At 36.7% G+C, this 20,783-nt stretch overlaps 1 long non-coding RNA gene across 1 annotated transcript in view; it reads right to left on the bottom strand.

The window, feature by feature from the left end:
- The window catches only part of LOC107513658, a 54,614-nt gene extending 38,655 nt beyond the window's left edge, over positions 1-15,959 (bottom strand). The window contains exon 1 of the long non-coding RNA XR_004951556.1: positions 15,861-15,959. This is a non-coding gene — a long non-coding RNA (uncharacterized LOC107513658). The remainder of the gene's footprint in view (positions 1-15,860) is intronic.
- Positions 15,960-20,783: the final 4,824 nt, after the last annotated feature.

Below are 20,783 nucleotides of genomic sequence, written 5' to 3'. Positions count from 1 at the left end.
AAAGTACAGTTAAATACTAATTCCTGGCTTGATGCACATGGGGAACTTTGGTTTGCATGGCTCCCATGGAGGATATAAGGGGAGGCTAAGAACCTGGACTGAAGGCAAGTGGTAAAGCCCTTGTATGCTATGAATGTTTTCTGCACTGATAAGAACCATTACATATTTTTAAATAACTGACTCACACCAGTGCTTGGGAGAGAATAAAGGTTAGGTGGAAGGTCTCTAGGTGTGGGCCACAGTAACAGGCCCTGGTGATGGGAAAAGGCAGATCTGTCCTGCCTTAAGGGTTTCTGATTTATCCAGGAAAAAATCTCTTCTATTTATTCTAAAGAGAGGTGTGTGACTAATGCTATCGATAAGAGTGGCCATCAAAGACTACTTTCAGCTCCTCACTTATTTTCTGCCCTTGTGTTGCACTCTTAGAGTTGGCCACTGAGTAGTAGAGTCAACCCTACCTTGGTGGCTCAGTCAGGCTGAGCTGTTTGTTAAGGGCTTGGATAAAGTCACATGGCACACTTCCTGGGTATGATGGATGAGCGCCCACATGCCTTTCCATATCCTTATGTTTTACCTGAACCTGCCACTGACAGCCTGACCCAGACTCCAACCCAGAGATGGATACATGGCCCTGCACTGTAGCACTCCCTACCTCTTCGGTCAGTTTGGTCCTATGCACTGGATCTTTATCCCTTTATATCCATAGACTACCTTTTTTTCTCTGGAGCAGATTTCCAATTTTGTTCTAGAACTGGGGTTTCCACTATACTACCCCAAATACTTGGTTGGAGTTCTAATACCCAGCTTAATCACTTCCCGACTGCTAAATTCTGTATGCCATGCTCTTTGTATGTCTTTTGGTGTCCTGACACATATGGGCAAATCATTTGTAAGGCACACTAATAAGGATGGTTGACTCTGAAATTTGTAATGCTGCCTTGATCTTTGGAGTGTTGTCTTGATATGATGTCCCAGTACTGACGTCCTTTAGGATTCTGAGATGTCATACTATCACATTCATTTGCCTTGGATTAGGTCCCCAAAGTCTTCTCTATAACCATGTAGACTTCTTGGATCCCGGGTTGTCTAGAATCTTGTTTATTGCTCCTTCACACAAGTTTAGAATTTGAAAAGGATCCAAGTAGTGGCTAGTCAGATACCAGACTAGGGCTGTGGAGCAGGAATCAAAAGAAAAAACTAAAAGATGAAGAGAAAAGATTTCCTGGACATCACTATGCATTGGAGATTAGCAATAAATATTCACTGTTTTTTGTTTTTCGTTTCATCTCATCACATGCAAACAACAGTATTCCATTCTATCCAAGAGAAAGAGGTTCTGAAAGCTTTAAAGAGGCTCTTGTTACGTGATGGGAGACAATGCCACTGTGGAACCACCACAGTTTGTGGTGACAATGAACAGCAGCACTAGTGGGGCTGAGTAATGAGGAAGAGCATCTCTGTGATGATGTTTTGTTATTAAAAAAGGTTTGACGCTGATTCTTTAGAGCGGTGGTTTTTTATCTTTTAAAAATTCAGCATTGAAATCCTTTCTGTCAAAGGAAACCTTATATAGAAAACTAACACAGAAAACCCGCAACACAGAACTGCTCAGGTCAAAGCCATTGAGCGGTGGTGCCCAATCCCTGGCCACATGCTTTCCTCTCTGATCCCCCAGCTGTAATGGTACTCAAGGCTGACAAAGCTCTCAGTGTGCCGTTGGTGGAGGAGGGGTTACAAACTGGCATCCTGAGGGCTGGATCTGCCACAGAGATGTGTCTGGCTTGATCTTACAATATTTTACTGAAATTTGAGTCAATATTTTCCAAATGAGGTATTTCACATTAAAAATTTTAGTCTCTTGTTTTCTCTTGAATAATTTTAAGTTCATTCTATATGGAGCCTGAATTCTCACATAATAACATTAGTTTAGAAAATAAGGGGAATGTATTAGAGTTCTCCAGAGACACAGAAACACTAGGATGGGTATATCTATATCATCTATACCTATATCTATATCTGTATGTATATCTATGGATATCTACTTACTTATCTATGTATGTATATAGGTACATTATATATACATACATACAGAGAAAGAGAGATTTTAAGGAATTGGCTCACACCATTGTGGAGTCCTGGCAAGCCCCAAATCTACGAGGTAGGCAGTCAAGCTTGGAGACCCAGAGAATTGCAGTTCAATCTGAAGGCATCTGATGAAGGTAATGGAGGGTAATGTGCTTTATTCCAAGTCTTCTTATTTAAATGTAACTGTGCTAAGTTGCCACCTAAAACTGTAAGGAGCTGGTGACATCTCACAAGCAGTTATCTCTTTAAATCTTAAAAAAATTTAAAAATGTTATTGAATATACAAAATATTTTCTTGAGTTTCTTTAAATTTTAATTATAAGCATACAGAAAACCTGGAATTACAATACAAAGAACTTTATTTTCCCTACATGAATACAGAACAGGTTGTCAGTCTACTGTCCTATCACTACTGAATGCTGTGGGATGTATTTTGTGCAAACAAGGTCATTCACCTACATTAAACTCAATCCAGCTATTAAAGTCAGGAAATTAACTTTGTTGCATTACTATATAATCTTCAGATCCATTCAAGTATCCCCATAATGTTCTACATGGCAAAATGATCTTGCTCAGAATCAGGCATTGCATTTAGTTCTCATGTCTTTTTAGTCTCCAATCGGGAAAACTATCTCACTCTTTCTTTGATTATTATAACCTTGACACTTTTGAAGAATGGGTCATTTATTCTGTAGATTATCCCTTAATTTAAGTTTGTTCAATATTTTATAATAATTAGATTCATTTCCTGCATCCTTGGCAGGAACATTACAGAAATGATGCTTATTCTTGCATCCTATCAGGTAGAAGAAGGGTTGTCTAAAATCAGACACAAAGTTGTAAGTCCAGGTGTGGATGGGTATGGCTTCTGTTCACCAACAATAAAATGAAGGAGCTGAAGATATGTGAAGTCTAAGTATATGTTTGTGGGTATACCACATTTAGTGTCTTTCTACTTGCCTGGGTTCCACTGAGTGTGGTTTTCTGCATTCTCCTAATGTTTTTCCCAGATAAAGGTATATTTAAGCAAATATGACATTTAAAGTATACTTAAATTATTCCTCAATATATCAATCATGCTGGAATAAATTCTTGTTTTCCCAGCACATGTTATAGCAAAACAAGCTATAAGGTGATTCTGAATAAATTTGCTTTTACTTGATTTGGATCATTCCACATCTTTTGAAGGGGGTAAAGACTTAGAAAAAGAGAATATTAGAGTGGCGCTGCAATCAGCCAAAATTTTCAGAGTGCCATAATGTCCATTCACAGAGTAGACTCATGGTGTTAATTGCTATGTACCCCACCACTTTTGTCTTAGTACTTTTCCCAGAACATTTTTTACCTATGGTTACTTTTCCGGGGCTATCAATTTAACATGTAGAAAAATGGCCGCTGAGTAATCTGTTCCTGCAATGTAGGTACAATCTGCCTGATAAATATCTACCAGAGAAAGGGAATATTTCTGCATGATAGAAATCCAAGCAAAGAGCAACCACATCAAAAATATGACTGAATTTGTACCTAAAAGAAAGTACACTGTATAAAGGAAGTTTCATGAAGAATTTACATAATAGAAGGAACCACATGAGATCATTCACTGCCATATACCTGGAGTCACTGCAGGTTAGCACATTAATTTCCACGAATGTCCAGAAATAGAAATTTATATAAATACAAAAGGAAGCAGCAGACTTTTAAACTTTTTTGGAGTTTTGATTTATATACCAGACCTCTGTAAGTCTCCTTTCTCTCCTTTCCAGCTGATTTCTATAGCCCTGTCTTTTCTCTGGGCTTTTGACAAGTGATGAGACTCACAATTCTTGACAGCCCTCAAGCTTGGATTTTACTGAACAAAGTAAGGCTTTAGTCGAACAAGTGGATTTCATATTTAGAGCTTCCTCTGGTAGCAATGCCGGTTTCGGAAAAAAAATCAGAGAGTGTAATTGTTCTTTCAGCACCCTACATCCATCCTTTTAATACTTCAGAATTCCTCTGAAAAGAGAAAACACGTTTCATTCTAGTTTTAAGTCACAGCCCATCTTTGTTCTGGTTGATATAGCATTTTTTTTTTTTTAAAGCATATGACTTATCTCTTAGACAAAGAAAGAGAGCTATCAGGTTTTTGGCCAAAAGGTACACTTTCAAAGAGCAGGCGAAATGGTGAGAAGCGCAGACCCGCTGTCTCATTCTATAATTTGCATTGTACCATAATGGACAAGTATTCTCATTAAAACATTATTTATCACAGGAGAAAATGTCCCATAAAATCTGAAAGCAAAATGAATGTCCATCAAGAGATTATTTATGTTTTCCAATGAAATTATATGTATCCATTTAAAGTTATGTCATTTCTTTACATAGAAGGAAATTCAAAACAGATTGTGGAAGGAAGAGGATACGGAAGAGTATTCAAGTTAATAGGCATGAGTGTGTGTGTATGTGAGCATGTACACATAAACGTTTGAAAAGATGTTCTCTAAACTGTTGAAGGTAGCTAATTCTGATTGCTGAGATTTGTAGTGATCTTTGTATTTTTATTTATTTTGGTATTTATAACAAATTTAAAAAGAAGATGCATTTCCAGAATAATAATAAAACATAAAATAGAATTCCCTTCAAGGATAAAAAAAGACATATTCATTCTACTGCTCCTTGAAACCATACTAAAGATATGATAAAAACAAAGATTAGGGAATAAAATTCATCAACAGTGATAACAGAAAGCTACTGAAACCTTAGTCCCTAAGCTATGATAAGTACTTTCGATACAGTGACTTTTCTCTCAAATCAAGAAGGATATCAAAAGTGTATTCATACCTCTCCAGATTTCAAACAAGGTGCATGTAACTCTGAAAGTTAAAATTTCTTGGGAGGCCAAATGTGTAAACATCTCATTGTAACATAGAGGTTCAAAAAGCCCATGAATGTTTACTGTGTACCAGAGAATGTTCTAAGTGTTTTATGTATTCTAGTGCATTGAAAGCAGGTAATATTACAGACAAGGTTACAATCTCTAAAGCACAGATAGGTGAGGGAACTTGAACAATAGACATAAGTGAAGTCAGGATTTAACTGAGGTAGTCTGATTCCAGAGCCTCTGGTCATAATAATATATGGGGAATACATTTTGGGAGGTCAAATACATAGTTTGGATTAGTAGAAGAGGCAAGGATGAAGGAGGGCTCGTGCAGAACGATATCTTCGTTTTATCAGATCTTGATTTGATGGAGAAGAGACAGGAGAATGGCATTGTTATTGGTAGCTCCTAAATGGTGGTAATCAAGCAGAACTAAAGTAAAATTCCTTTGAGCCATTGAAGTTCACTGATTAAAATGAATTATCTTCCCAACTGATATGATGCCCCAAAGAAGAGGGAACTCTGAACTCTAAAAGGGAGTGTATTCACATCACAATGTGTACTTCAGTTTGAATAAGACAGTATTCTAAGACAACAAATCAGAAATGAGACCCAATCAGAAATGAGACCCAATCTGCCCTAACTTACCCTACCTAATTTATTCTATGTCTCTTCTTCTTGAGAAAAATAGCATGTCACAAATGGAGGACTTATTCAGAAAACAGACAAGCAAGCAAATAATCAAATTAACATAATAAAAAGGAGAGCTAAAATCTAAAAGCCAAATGGAAAATGAGCACCTTGAAAACAATTATTTAATTAATAAAAGAACATTTTAGATAACTACTTCTATATTCTCGAACAATCGGAGGAACATAAGCATTTTAAAAATCACAAGCAATCAAAGAAAAATCATTAAGTCTATAGAAGAGAATAGGAGTGAGCTGCCAAATGTTGGAAAAGACAAAAACAAGGTATTTTACGTAATGACAAACACACACTAAAATGCAGAAGGAGTATGAACAGATACTGATAAAACACAGGGGCATGGTGAATTGGATTATGAAAATTATATAAAACTGAGGGTAGTGATAAAGGCAATTAGAGAGAGGCAGAGATATTTGGAAGATGCAGAAAATACATTCAACATATGGATAATTACCATCCTTGTTACTAAAACAGAGAAAATAGCACACAACATATATTACATATGGAAAAGAAAAAAAATCAGGAATATAATACAAGTGAGCTTTCCTAAAATGAATAAAGCCATAAATGTGAAGATTGAAAGAATACTATGTGATCCAAGGGGGAAAAGTACTAAAAAATGACAATCACTGAAACATAGACTGATGAAGTTACTGTAATTCCAGGATATAAAAATTAACACTATTGTAATCTAGACTGAAAAGAAATATTGAAAAAGAAAAATAAATCAGATTGGCTCCACAATTATCCTTAGGAACACTTCAACAGAAGAATATAGAATATATTTTCAAAATTGTGAGAAGACTAAAGAAGACAAAAGTCTTCTCACAATGGGTCAATGGGTGAATCCAAGAATTTCATACCCTGCTAAGTTATTGTTTTTTTTTTGTAAAATAGCATAGAAAGTAACATCTGTAAATTAAAAACTTGGAGAAAAATTGCACTCATATGGACTGATTTGATTAATATCTTTTGAAATCTAGTCAATCAGAAGAAAGAGGAGGGGGAGAATCAAAATGGAAGCTGAAAGATAAAAGAAATAGAAGAGATAACTGAATGTACATAAATATAGAAGTTAGACTTTAGAATCCATACTAAACGGTCTATAGGACATAATGCAGAGGGTGTAAAACCTCAGAATATAAGACATTATAATGTAATAACTTGTCAAAATCAAGGAAAGAAAGACAGAATAGGTAGGAGACATTTTAAGTATAGTATTTTTCTTTCTTTTTTTTTCAGGGCAAAGTGTCAATAGATACTGTCAAAGTTGCTAAATTAGTAAAAAGAATTTAGGCATATTACTTTAAAGTCATGAGGTATTAAGAGATAACCACACAGTCCACAATTTTAACTCAAAGCTTTAAAATTACCCAAAGGGGAGAAAAACAAAAGACAGCAAAAACAAAAACAAAAACAAACAAAAAACCCGAAACCAAAATCAAACAAACCTCAAAAATCAAAAAACAAACAAAAAACCTAGCTTACAAAGCAAACATTTAAAACCAAACATACACTAGAAAATGGGGGAAAAAAATTCTCTTCAATAAGCCTTGAGGTCAATGGGTGAATCCAAAGGAAAATTTCAAAACATTCAGAGGCTCATCACTTAACATTTCGGCAGTGAATGTTGGTGGTGGTAAACTCAGGTACAATCTATTTTCTTCTTCTTATTAGGAACTAGATTTTGCTCAGGTATCTACTCTTGAGACCTACAGTTCTGTTTCTCAGAATAAACTAAGCATTGGCCTGATGGATAAATAGAACTCTTGCCCATTTTGCTAGGGACTGCTTGAAGAATGCTCGTGCAAATGAATTCTGACTAACAATGATGGGAAAGAGGCATAATACAGATTTCTGGGAAAGTTTTAACTAGTTCTTAAGAGAGCCAAAGAATGCTAACTGAGAATGAGGAAACATGGAGCTCTAATTGCTATAGACACAGGAGATTCATCTCAGTATATAGCCTCCAGTGGGGATCACAGAGTATAAAGACATGAAACACTGAGGACCTTCAAAACATCCCAGAGCCGCCAATAAATCAACCCTAAATTTCATCTTATATTAGTTAATATATCTTAGTCAATTTGAGTTTGTTTTTTGTTTTGTTTTCTATATGGTATCACACATCTAACTGATACAATGAAAAAAAATGACAATGAATAAAATAATCAACTTTATGACAGTCATGCACTTAACGATGAGATATGTTCTGAGAAATGCATTGTTAAATAATTTCGTCCTTGTGCTAACATCACAGATTGTACTTACACTAACCTAGATGCTGTAGCCTACTATGCATTTTGGGTATATGGTATACCACCACCCTATATGTGGTCCGTTGTTGACCAAAACATCCTTATGCAGTGCAGGACTGTATTCTACAAATATTTATTGAATAATTATTATGTAGTATGCATAGAAATAGAGAGTTAGTGAATACTTATCTAGCAAATGTACACACACACATATACAAATATATATCTATATATACAGCAAATTATGCATATATATATATATATATATATATACATACATAGACAGAGGGTAGAGGAGAAAGGAGAAAAACAAGGGAAATCTCAAAGGATATATGATAAAATGCTGACAATGTATCGCATTTCATACCAATTGAATTTTTTATAAGCATGTCTGACTTCAACAACAAAATAATCTTTAAAATTTTTAAAGATTTAAAAAATCTATTTCCATTTTGACCACAAAGAAATCCCTGCTGTCTCTAGCATGTGCCCTTACAAAAAATGTCAACATTGTATCTTTGGCTGTAATCCACTGGTGAAAAGATCTCAGCAGGAATATAGCAGAATTCTGTAGTGTTTAGCTGGGGTTAGATTTCCTATTTCATCATCTGAAAAAAAATCACAGAACAAAATGCTTCAATAGCCCAACTTTTCTAGAACATTCATATATAAAGAAGAAAGAGACTAAACATCATTTTAAAAGAAAAAAAAAGCCATCTAAAGGAGCACATTCTGCAGAGCTATAGCTCTATAGGCACACACATTGTACTGCTATAGAATAAAGATTTTATTTATCAAGGACAACACATTTTAATGGCTTGGGCATTAAAATCTGGTTTCAGCAACCCCTTTGCCCACTTGCAGTAAATTAAATTTAACGCTGACAGGAGTAATACACATTAGACTCCAGAGCAATAAATTTAAGCACCAAATTAATGAAATTGAACTGAAATGATGGGTCTAGGAAGAACATTATGGACAGAGCAGACTCCTATAATGATTGTTCTTCTCATAATGGAGAAAATCAGATCTGAGAAGTAAAAATGCAAAACCACCCACAGCCTCAGAAGCCTCTGGGATTGCAGATGCTAGTTTGTATGTGTCTCTGTTGAACTTCCATTAGCAGTATTTCATCCAGTCCCTCTCCTCTCATTTCATGAATATCATGCTAGTCTTTTTGGATACAGCAACATTATTTTAAGAAAAGAGTGAGCTCTTTCTTATCAATGAGAAGACAATGGGAACTTGTACTGAAAGGCTCAGGAAAAATGGAATGGTAAATTTCCTTACGATTAAGTTTTCACTTTTTTCTCTTTTTTTGCTGCATCATAAATATAAGCCAGCTCACAGCTTAACATTTATTTTAGAAAATTCGGTTTTCAAAATAAATGCAGATCCTGGGTTTATAGGAGTTAAAAGCTCTACCCAAACTTCAAGATTATAGTTAGAGTAGTCAGAGATGAAAATGGCCTTTTTGCTATCATATTGCAACAAAACCTCCCTTCTGTCATTGATATTCTTATACCTCTTGTTGTCTGTTAAGGCATCTGCATGGTAATGTCTAGAATTGTGGTGACCATCCTGGAACCAGTAGGGAGGACAGCCCCAGATGAGCCTCTGTGCCTGATAATTAATGTTGGCAGACCGCTAGAAACTTCTCTGCCTTCAGACTCTTGATATGTGAGATCGAACATCTCTGTGTTCTTTAAGCCTTTTTAAGTCATTACCTTTCTGGTGTTTTGAGCCAAAATAATCATAATTAATAAAAGGGTTCAGGAACCAGAGCTCTATTTGGTCACTAAGTCAACTATTTTGATTTAGTTCCTACTGTGTATGAGCCAAATATAGTCCCTCTCTCATGGAGCCTACAACTTAGAGGGTTTCCCAGAACCGAATTTGACCTCAAAGGCAAGGGAAGTAAAAGCAAAAATAAATGAATGGGACTATATCAAACTAAAAAGCTTCTGCTCAGCAAAAGAATCCATTAACAAGGTAAAGAGACAACCATCTGAATGGGAAAATATATTTGCAAACAACGTCTCCGATAAGGGCCTAATATCCAAAATATACAAAGAACTCATGTGACTCAATAAAAACAAAAAAAACAAATGATTTGATCGAAAAATGGGCAGAGGACCTGAACAGACACTTCTCCCTAGAGGACATACAAATGGCCAACAAATATTGGAAAAGATGCTCTACATCACTAGCTATTAGGGAAATGCAAATCAAAACCACAATGAGATACCATCTCACATCTGTCAGAATAGCTATAATCAATAGGACAAGTAATAACAAATGTTGGAGAGGATGCAGAGAAAAAGGAACCCTCATACACTGCTGGTGGGACTGCAAATTGGGACAGCTATAAGAAGAGATGAAATACTGCCATTTGCAACAACATGGATGGACCTTGAAATAATCATACTAAGCAAAATAAGCCAGACAGAAAAGGTTGAAAATCACATGATATCACTTATATGTGAGATATAAACCTAAAAGCAACAAATGAACAGGACATACAAAGAATCATGGACTTGGACAATGGACTAGTGGTTACCAGATGGGAGGAGAGAGAGAGGAGGGGGAAAAATAAATAAAATGTTTAAAAAAAATCAGGATCTCAAAGAATGCTGTTGAGTAAAAAAAAAGCCAATCTCAAAAAAGCCTCATTATAAGCACGATTCCCTTTAGATAACATTTTGATGCAACTCTATCATAGAACTGGAGGATAGAGTAGTGATTACCAGAGGTTAGGGATGGGGAGGTAGGTGTGATTACAAAGGCATAGCACAAGAAAGTCTTGTGGTGATGGAAGACTTCTGTATCACATGTGATAAAAATCCATAGAACTATACAACACATGTGCACACACACACACAAACAAATGAGAGCATGTAATACTGAGACTGAATAAGCTCTGTGGGTTGTACCTGTGTCAAAAAGCTGGTTTTTCTATTTTGCCATTAGGATAACTGAGTAAAGTGTACATGAGACCTCCCTGTACATTTCTTTTTTGTAATTTCCTATGAATCTCTATTTCAAAATAAAATAAAAATGGAGCTATAATAATAATCAGAAATTTCTTGATAGGATGATAGATTGAACATATACACTTAATTTCTAACTTATAATCTGCCAAAAGCATCATGAAAGCTACTGGAAAGATTTTTTTTCCCCCTTAGGACTTAAATCTAGGAGTACAAGGGTACCAACCAGGAAAAGAGGACAGAGGACAATTAATGGTGTTTTGGAACCAGTAATAATGGGCTTCGTATACCAAATAAAGGCAAATCCTGAGCCAGCAGTACAGCTAAAAACAACCCAATTAACATCGCAAAGCCCCTAAAAGGCTGAGGTACTGACAATTCCAGGAACTTCTAGAATTAGGGAGAATGGGTGAGGCGAGGAGCTAAACTCTGTTTTATTGGGTGAAATATTTTTGAAAATGAGTTAGGAATCTAGGTCTTCTTCCTCATCCCATGACTCTGAGTGATCCGTCCAGCTCCCTCCCTGGCAGAAGAAGATATATTTATTCTTTGGTGAGATTTATTCTTATTGTGATCAATGGGCACTGTCGGGAACATGGACCATCCGAAAAACAAGGGTGTTAAATGACTAGATCCACGCTGAATGCTGACACCCTCTAGTGATTTTCTCCAGTTAGGTCTCAGAATATAGGCTGACAAACTGAGTTCCAGACAAGAGTCTGAAAGACTCCTCCTTGGGAAACCTGACAAGCCCAAAGCAAAAATGAGCCAATCTGTTGCAATTATCAAGTGCTGCACAACAAATCTTTGCAAAACTGGTGGCTTAAAATAACAGCTTCTTATCTATCACTGTCTGTGTGTTGAAGGAGCCGTTCTTCAGCTCCACTTGGCATTGGCTGAGGTACTAGGATGGATAGAGTCATGTAACATCTCCCCTGAGAGCTCGGCTGGGGCTGTCAGCTAAAGGCATCAGTTCCCCTCCCTGTGGGTCTCTCCATGGGGCTGCCTGGGCTGCCTCCCATCATGAAGTCAAGTTTCCAAGTACTGTTTCAAGAGCAAACAGTTTAAAAGGAAAAGGGCTAAGAGGACAGGCACAGTATCACTTCCAGTATCTTCCACTGATTAAACCAGATGTAAGCCCAGCCCATTCACAGGTTCCGGGAGGCACCACTCATCGGCGGTCACCTGTGTAACAGTCCACCGCACTGACATCACGGGCTCCCTAACAAAGAGCCGACCTGGATCATCCTACACTGAAGCTCAGATTAGCCACAACCTCAGAGATTCCAATCAGATTTTTATTGTCTGCTGTTAATTCTATGCAGACAAACCACAATCCAGTGATACCCAAGGCAACTGAAAAAAGCCTCCAATGCTGAAGACACCAAAACAAGAAAAGAGGAAATAAAGCAAATAGGAGAAATGAGAAACTATTATATAGTTATATCTATATGCATATACTTAGAGTTATACATTAATATATATTATATTATATAATATAATTAGGTTGTAGTACATGTAATACCATATAATACATATAGTACACATGTGCTATAATATTAGATTACATATATTATATATTACAAACTATATATGTATCAGGAACTTTGAACAACCCATTGCTTTTTGTTTTTTTTTTAAACTATGATCTAATATCAAGATCACAAAGGATTTCACAATTATGGGAGACAACTGAGAATCCATAGTCTAGTTCTACTTAAAAGGTGAGAATGTTTAGGCCCGGGGAGTAGAAGTAATACCTAAATGACACAATTATTTGGTAGCAAAACCGGAGTCAGAACCCTGGTCCACTGTTTTCCTCCTGGCCCCTTCTGTTTATGGCACAACTTCCTCAGAGGAAGAGATGCTCAGACACATGATAGTTCATATTCTGTCTCCAGTCACTGCTGCCCTCTCCTATCAGTGGACACCACCTGGGAAAAAAAAGGCAGGAGTGCAGCCTAGTGCACAAGGATTTTCCATTTTACCAACAGATTGCTCTCATGCTTTGGGGGAAAGAGTAACCTTAAAATGATGAATGTTTGTCCCATTAAAATCTCCTCCAGCACAGGCATTATTGATAGTGTGTAAAAAGGCCATCCATTTTAGTGCAAATGAAAATTGAAATGGAGAGAACATCATGTCTTTTTTTCTAATATATGATGCTGGCTCGGAAGCAGTGTGATTGGTGTGAGCTGAAAACAGCTGTCCAGAGTCCTTGTGACCTTCGCCTTCTTCCCACTGGTGACGACAGGGACATTGGATCAGAAGGAAAGCTAGTTTCTTAACAACTGTGTAATAATGCTTTCAGCCTTCAGTAGGGCATTCAAGGACTCTCATAATCTGGTATCAACTCCTTGGATTTATCTTCTATCCCCTTCAGTCCTAAGACCAAAACCAATGTGTTAGTTATCGGAGATAATTATCATTATTATTCCTAGATTGCTGTGTGTTCTTCGACTCCTGCATATGCTGTTTTCTGTGCATTTCCATCTTTTCTGTAAGGCTGATTAATTAATTCTGTTCTCTCCTAGTCCAGGCCAGTGTCCTCACTGAGTCCTGCTCTGCACCTTCCATTCCTTAAGCTGCGGGAACTGTCGCAGCTTAAGGAATGGACACCTCCATTGCTTTTTCAATTTATGAAGGATGTTCATATTACATAGAATTATGGTCATGTATATGTCTGTCCCCTCATCTAGAGGATGCACTTCCTGAGAGCAGAGACCTTACGCATCTTCACAGCTCCAGTGCCTAGCATAGCACTTAGAGAATAGCAGGTGATTAAATATTTGTCTAAAGAAGAAAGCTATCAATGAGTGGTGAGTGAATGAGGAGCACATGTGAGCTCAGAAAGCTTCACACGTATGGATAGTTATTTTAAAAAACTGTCTCAGCTATAGACTCAGTCTTAGTCATAATCGGTCCCAATGATCAGGATTTGAGAGTTTCCACCTGGGCCATTTGCCAAGCTTCCAAGTTTTGTGTCATCTGTGTATCACCCAACAATAACTTTCCAGAGTAATATGATGCTCACCTAAAAAAATGTTCATCTTTTAAAAGGAAGTGTCTTTTTCAGTGGCATGACAGAGCACTCAGGATCCTCCATGCTGTATAATTAACATCGATGCATTAATCTTTCTATTTAGTTACTGGGTTTCAACTCTTCACTGGTGGTCATTGTCTCTTGATATGAGAATATCAGAGTAAACTGGCAGTTAATTTACCAGCATTCGAAAGTAATGAGTGAGCAAAGATGTCAGAATGAAATACATATTTCTTTGAAAACTCAGGCAACTATTTTGAAATCTAGTTAAGCATACAAACCTTAAAAGGGGAAGGATGAAAGAGCAGATGCATTCTGAGTTAGTTCAGACAGGGAACCATTAGGGAGGCAGTACGGAAAAACAAAAAAAGGATTAGGTTTACAGCCAGGAGGCCTGGGTTTGAAATCCTAGTTTTACCTGTTCTGAGCTGTGTGGTCTTTGCTAAGTCGCCACTTCTTTTGTCCATAAACTATACACATTAATTTCATCATTGCAGCATGGTTGATGAGAAAATGAACATATGTAAGCTTAGAATCTGGCATGCAGTTGGTGCTCAATAAATGTCAATTTTTCCTTCAAAAAACAAAGAATATTCTGATGGAGCATTTGTGATATCTCTGTGTCCTCCATGAGCATGGAAAGAATGTTGATTTGGAAATGGGGAGGAAAGGGAATCAAATACGTGTTAGGAGGCAAGATCACTCAGGAACTTAGTAAACCACTTCAGACTTATTTCAAATTGTAATAGTTCAGAGGGTCTTCTGACATTACTGTCCTACTGGTGAGCAGCTGAAATCTCCCGATAGATAAAATGAATAGTGCATGTCTAATACTGAGCCTAACCTCTAAACTCTTAAATTTACAATGCTGAAAAGAATAGGGGCTTTTGGAACCAACAAAAACTCGGTTCAACTTCTGGCTCAGCTACTTCCTAACCCTATGACCTGGATAGTCATTTAATCCCTCTGAAATGAAGTGACTAACCTCTCTGAGTTAGTTATTTTGTTGGTAAAATGGGAGTATAGTACTTATGGGTGGCTGTATTAAATTCGATAATGCATCTAAACAGCTAATATAGTACCTGCCACACAGTATGTACATGACAATCTAGCTTTCTTTCCAACTTCGATCTTACTATTGGTTTTCCCTGAAGACTGACAATTAGTTGGTACAAAGTGTTATAGCTGAATAGGCTCATGGGAATCGGCTCCCCCAGAATTTTAAAGTTTTATCACAGGAATCCCTAGGGTTCCTCAGAGTTGTCCTCTGTGCCACCTAAGAGCTGGCAAAGTTCTCCATTTTTATCTTTTTTGTGTTTAAAAGAAGTGGTGATGCTACTAACAAGAAAAAATATCAACATAACAAATGTCTGCAAACCAGTGATCTGTCTCAACCCCTCATTTTACATTTGAGTAAACACAAACCCATGAAGGCTTAGAGCTTGCCAGAAATTGTCCTACTGGGGAGACAAATGATGGCATATCAGATACTTATCACAGAATTGGGACATGTTGTTCTAACATCCACGATGTCATGTGAAATGAATGAGTAGAAACTCTTCATAGGCGAATACTGGTACCTCCCATCTATTGTGACTTTTTCCCCAAAGGCCTCTCTATCAAAAATAGCCTCATAATTTTGCTTAAAATAACTGTTTATAAAGCAACTTACATAAGAGATATTCAAGTGTTTCTAACATATAAACAAATAATAATAATAAAAGGAAAGTAATGGGTGTCACGGAAGATACGTCAGAAAGGTGGGAATGAGCATTTGGATCTCCGATGAGGGTAGAGAAATAATAAAATAGAGAACAACCCTTCTAGGACAATTCCTGGTAGTGTTCTATGAAGTGTGTAAAATGGTTAAATCAGCTCTCTGCAGAAAGAAATACATGTACATAGAATGTACTTACATCCAGGTTTGGGAGTTGGGGTTCACTTCGAATCCTGGCTCTGCTGCTCAACTTGCTGTGGACCTTGAGCAAGTCACTTCACCACTTAGGCCTCCCCGCCTGTAAAATGAGACACGTGAACAAGTATTTTGATGGTCCCTCCAAGTTCTAACATTTTCTGATGGTAGTTGAAAATAATATCTATCTTCTTCCACTCCAAACTTAGTATATGCCAAGAGCTGAGAAGAAGGTTTGTAATAGAGGGCCTCTCTTATGTTTATTCACCTCAAGAATATTAAAGTCAATTTTATTGAAGTATTTGACTCTTTCACTGGAGGATTTCTTCATCAGAGGATGCTGCTGTTGGTCCCTGGTCCTGTCTTATGTGACAGCAGCAGCAGCAGCAGCAGCAGGAGCAGCAGCAGCAACAGCAACTAAAATAGGTCAATTAACCTGTGAAAGTTATTTTACTAAATTTTCTTTGATCCCCACATGGTCACAGCATGTCAGTTTTCTTTCCTTTTTCCATAGCTCTTAGCTCTTGTTTTGAAATCCATCAGACTTTTTTCCCACAACCGAATTCAATGTTTTTGTTCTTACCATCAGCTCTACAGCCTGCAACTCAGCAAAGTTTATTCTGGAGTACTCTGGTACATTACAAGCAAAGCAGTTCTAATAATGTCACCCATGTGAATTAAGAGAAGCTAGATATCCTTATTGTTCCTTTATATATTTAATTGCATAATTTCAAGATGAATTGTATGTCAATTTATTGTCTAATAATTATTTGGCATTTTGTTTATTGCCATACATTTTAACACTATTCTTTGTATCACATACCTAAATGGGATTATATAGTAAAGTAGTTTAGCATACAGTGAAGAAATAATTGTCTTGCAGGAATTAGATATTTTACCCATTGTGGCAGGCTTACATAAAATGGATATTCCTTTACAGGTTGATAATGTATTTTAGATCATTTTCAGTTACAGATGACTTCTATTTTACTTTCTGGGTGTCTGTGGGAAGTGAGGAGAAGAAGAAGGATCAATATTTTCCTACTTTATGGATATGTTAAAATCATTTATTAAAAGCCTGCCAGGGATCAAACCTAATAAAAAAGCAATCCAGCCTAGAAATGAAGGGCACTGAGTTTGTGGCTTGCAATCTCCTTTAACGGAGTAGCCTCTGAACCCTTTAATGACATCTGGAAGGTTTTAAATGATCTAGCTTTTTCTTATCTTTCCATTTTGTCTGTAGTCTCTCTCCCTTTTACAAACACATTGGCTTTCCCTCTACCAGACTGAAGGGCTTTGCATGAGCTGTTCTTGTTCCCTGGGACGCGCCTTCTCTTCCACTCAACGTCACCTGGTCTTGTCGACCTCTCACCTCTAACCTTCATCTCAGCTGATGTGCAATTTTTTCAAAGAGAACCTCAAACTTCTTAAATTAGATCCACTATCCTATTTTCTTGGCACACTGTACCATATTTGCGTTCGTAGTACTTACTCTATAGTTTTTATGTGATTATTTAAAATATACCCTTACCTCTTTCAGAATGATAAAACTGTGATGTCAGAGACCACACTTATTTGGTTTTATCTATATTTCCCATGTTGAGGACATAACGGAAACTTCAGAAATATTTCTGTGAATGAATATTTGCCCTTATATTACCCATTTGTTCAACCCTGGATTCAGCCTAGTACAACCACTGTACATATTTGGGTCTGGTGTATATCGACTTACTATAAAAACAGCAACTGATGAAAAAACAAATTTCATAATAAACATTGATTGTATAAGTTTACATTAATATAACCATTATTATATTTTAAATATTTCTTATTTAGGGATTATTTGGTAACAAATATAAGAAATCCACTCCATGATGCCCAATATAAAGGCTCTCTGGAGATCTGGCAGAACCGACTGTAGAACACAGAACTGCATATTATAAAACTGAACAGTCTTCAGGCAACCTCTCTCTATTGCTCTTGTTTCTTGCCCTATGAAAAATAAAAAGTTTTCATCTCTGCCTCCTCCTGAACATGCCATGATTGTCTATGGTTCAGTATGCTTTTCTCAGGGAGACTCTTATTTCCTTTCTCCTATAATGGTAGCTTGCACAGATGACAGCTTGTCATGAGCCTGATATTGTCTCTAAGTCTATGTGACCTTGCAATTCCAGTGCCCAGTATTGTCTTACTCAACCAGCCTCTGCCTGGCTCAGCTTTAACTCCCAAGAGGCAGATACTGTCACTGGTTACTGTCTATTCATAAGGGTGTTTCCTTAAGCTCCTGCAGTGTAAGGTCTTCATAAAGACCTGTAAATCCGGAGCCCTGAAGTAAAGGTTCATGCTCAACATACTTCCTTGAATAAGAAAATAGGTGGTAAAAAAAAAAAATTTAGAAAATTTCCTATTAAACTATTTAATGAAACGATGTTGGTGTTGACTTTGAAATATATGTTTATCTGGGTTATTCAATGGGGGAATAACTTATTCCTCAATGATACAAAGCAACTGTGGTCTTATGACTATTATAGTAATATTATAAAACCAAAGGCAGAAATGACTCTTCATTCTTGGGTTCAACTTTATTTCCCAAGAGTAGGGACAGTGTCTATTAATCAGAACCTGTTCTGAATGTTTCTGTGCACTTCGTAGGTGCTCAGTAAACATTAAGGTGTCTGGCCACTTGTAGAAGTGTGGATGTTCTCATATTTGAGGTAGGTTGTCCAAATGATGCTTATATTTCAGGCCTCTGAATATGAATCACGCTAATAGCAACTTAAGTAATAGGGTTTTGGGGGTGGGGATGCTGATAAATGATATTCCCATTCTCCCTTTCTAAGTTCTGAATCAAATGAGATAGGTAAAAGATTAAGGAAGAAGGAGAGAGGAATAATTTATTCCTTGTTAAGGCCAAAGTAGAGAATAGGAAATAGTTATCACATACGATGGCCTTCCTCATACTCTTGTTTCCCTTCCCTGTCCTACCCCCCCGCCCCCCCCTACTTTGAACTATAGTCCTATTGTCAAAGCTGAACTAATAAAAGCACCAGCTCCAGATTGAAAACTTCAAGGAACTGTTAACTCCATTCTTATTCGAATTGCTCTAAAGATGAAAAAAAAAAAAGATGAAAAGCTACCTGACTTATTTTATAATAATAGTATGATCTTGATACTAAAACCAAAGGAAATTGTGAGTAAAGCAAATTATAGGCCAATTTTATTTTCTAATATAAATAATAGTCTTAAGTAAATATTTAGCAAACGGGAGCTAGGTGTTCATAAATAAACAGGTGGCTTTACCATGGTGATAATGAAATTTAAGCCTCAGAATCTTTAAATTTTAAGAACTTTTAAGTCATATTGCTTAATTTTGGACTTTTATATAAATTTCAGGTCCTACACAACCTGGATTGTCTTCTTACACACATATGTTCACAATCTATACACACAATATAAACACACCATGAACAATTAGGGTTTACTTCAAAAATGCTAGAATCTATTAACATAATTAACCACAATAATGGAAAAAAGAGAAAAATAAATGATCATCTCAAGAGATAGAGATAAAAGCACTGGATATATTTCATGTCTACTCTTGAAGACAATAGAAGTTACCCCATAAAGGATAACTACCAAGAACTGCTGCCGAGCATTGATTGTGCTTTATTATAAAATGTTAGAAGCATTTCCTTGAAGGAACAAGGCAAGGATATCCATTATTGCTGCTTTTATTCTGTACCAGCCTATTCATAACCAATCCATTAAGACAATATAAGCTAATAGTATAAAAGGGAAAAAAAATACAAAACATTTTATTTGAAGAGAAATAATTACATTTACAGAAAAGTTCCAAAGAAACTAATGAATTAATTAATAAAAGATTCAGCAAGTTTATCTAACACAAGTGTAAAATGCCCAAATTCATGACCTACCGAAGTGTAACAAAAATCCGTTAAAAATTTTATAATAAAAAAAAGTCTTTTACAAAATGAAAAATTTGTTATAGATCCATGCATTCAATACAATTGCAACCAAAATCATATCACAGGTTGATAAATTAATAAAATTCATATGGAAGGAGTAAGAATAACCAAAACAAGAAAAATAATAAGGAAGTGGCATGCACTCTGCAAGATGTTGACCTATTACAAAGCTCTAGTAGTTAAAACCATGTGGTGGTGGTGGTGGTGGTGGTGGTGCAAAAATAACCATGGAGACTAACGGAACACAATGGGAAGTCCAAACAGAGGCAGATAGTAGCATTAATCCGTGAGAAAATCAGGGACCAGGGGTGGTTTAAGAAATGGTTCTGGGACAACTGTGTTAAACGTTGGGGGGAAAGGTCTTATCTCTTTCTCCTGTGAGACATTTATGCAAATCCAGACAGCATAAATACACAAATATGATCAGCAAAACTTCAATTTTTTTGAAGAGAATATGAAAAAATATTACTTTAGCAAGAAGAAAGATTTCATAAAGAAGTCACACAGAGAAGTAGACATAAAGCAAAAGATAGATACATCTGACAAACAAAATGCAAAAATTCTGTACAACGAAACAAAGAGGAGCCACTGACAAGAAATATTTGCATCAAATAAAGGCAATGAATGATAGGGAGGTGGACATTAACCATGGCCACATGTTTTGCATGCCCTTCCTGATATCTGGCAAACACCCCAGTATGTGAGTACTGCTACGCAAAGCAGAAACCAGCTAGGGCTTAGGCAGGGACCTAGGTGTCAATGAGCAGATGCACCACGGCAAGACTCTGATTAGGAGGAGAGCCCCTGGCCTTAGGGGTCAGCAGGTAGTGTTTCCAATCTTCAGTCGCCAGCCTCATTAGTGGCACACTAAGTGTTTGGGCCCAGCTATGCAGCAGAGAGGGCTTCGCTGTGATAATCTCGCAGTGTGATTTGGTTAAACC

Source organism: Rousettus aegyptiacus, unplaced genomic scaffold (genome assembly GCF_014176215.1).
Source record: "Rousettus aegyptiacus isolate mRouAeg1 unplaced genomic scaffold, mRouAeg1.p scaffold_m13_p_6, whole genome shotgun sequence".
Classification (NCBI taxonomy): Eukaryota; Metazoa; Chordata; class Mammalia; order Chiroptera; family Pteropodidae; genus Rousettus; species Rousettus aegyptiacus.
The sequence above is the reverse complement of the archived record's forward strand: the minus strand, read 5'-3'. Positions and strand labels throughout refer to the sequence as shown.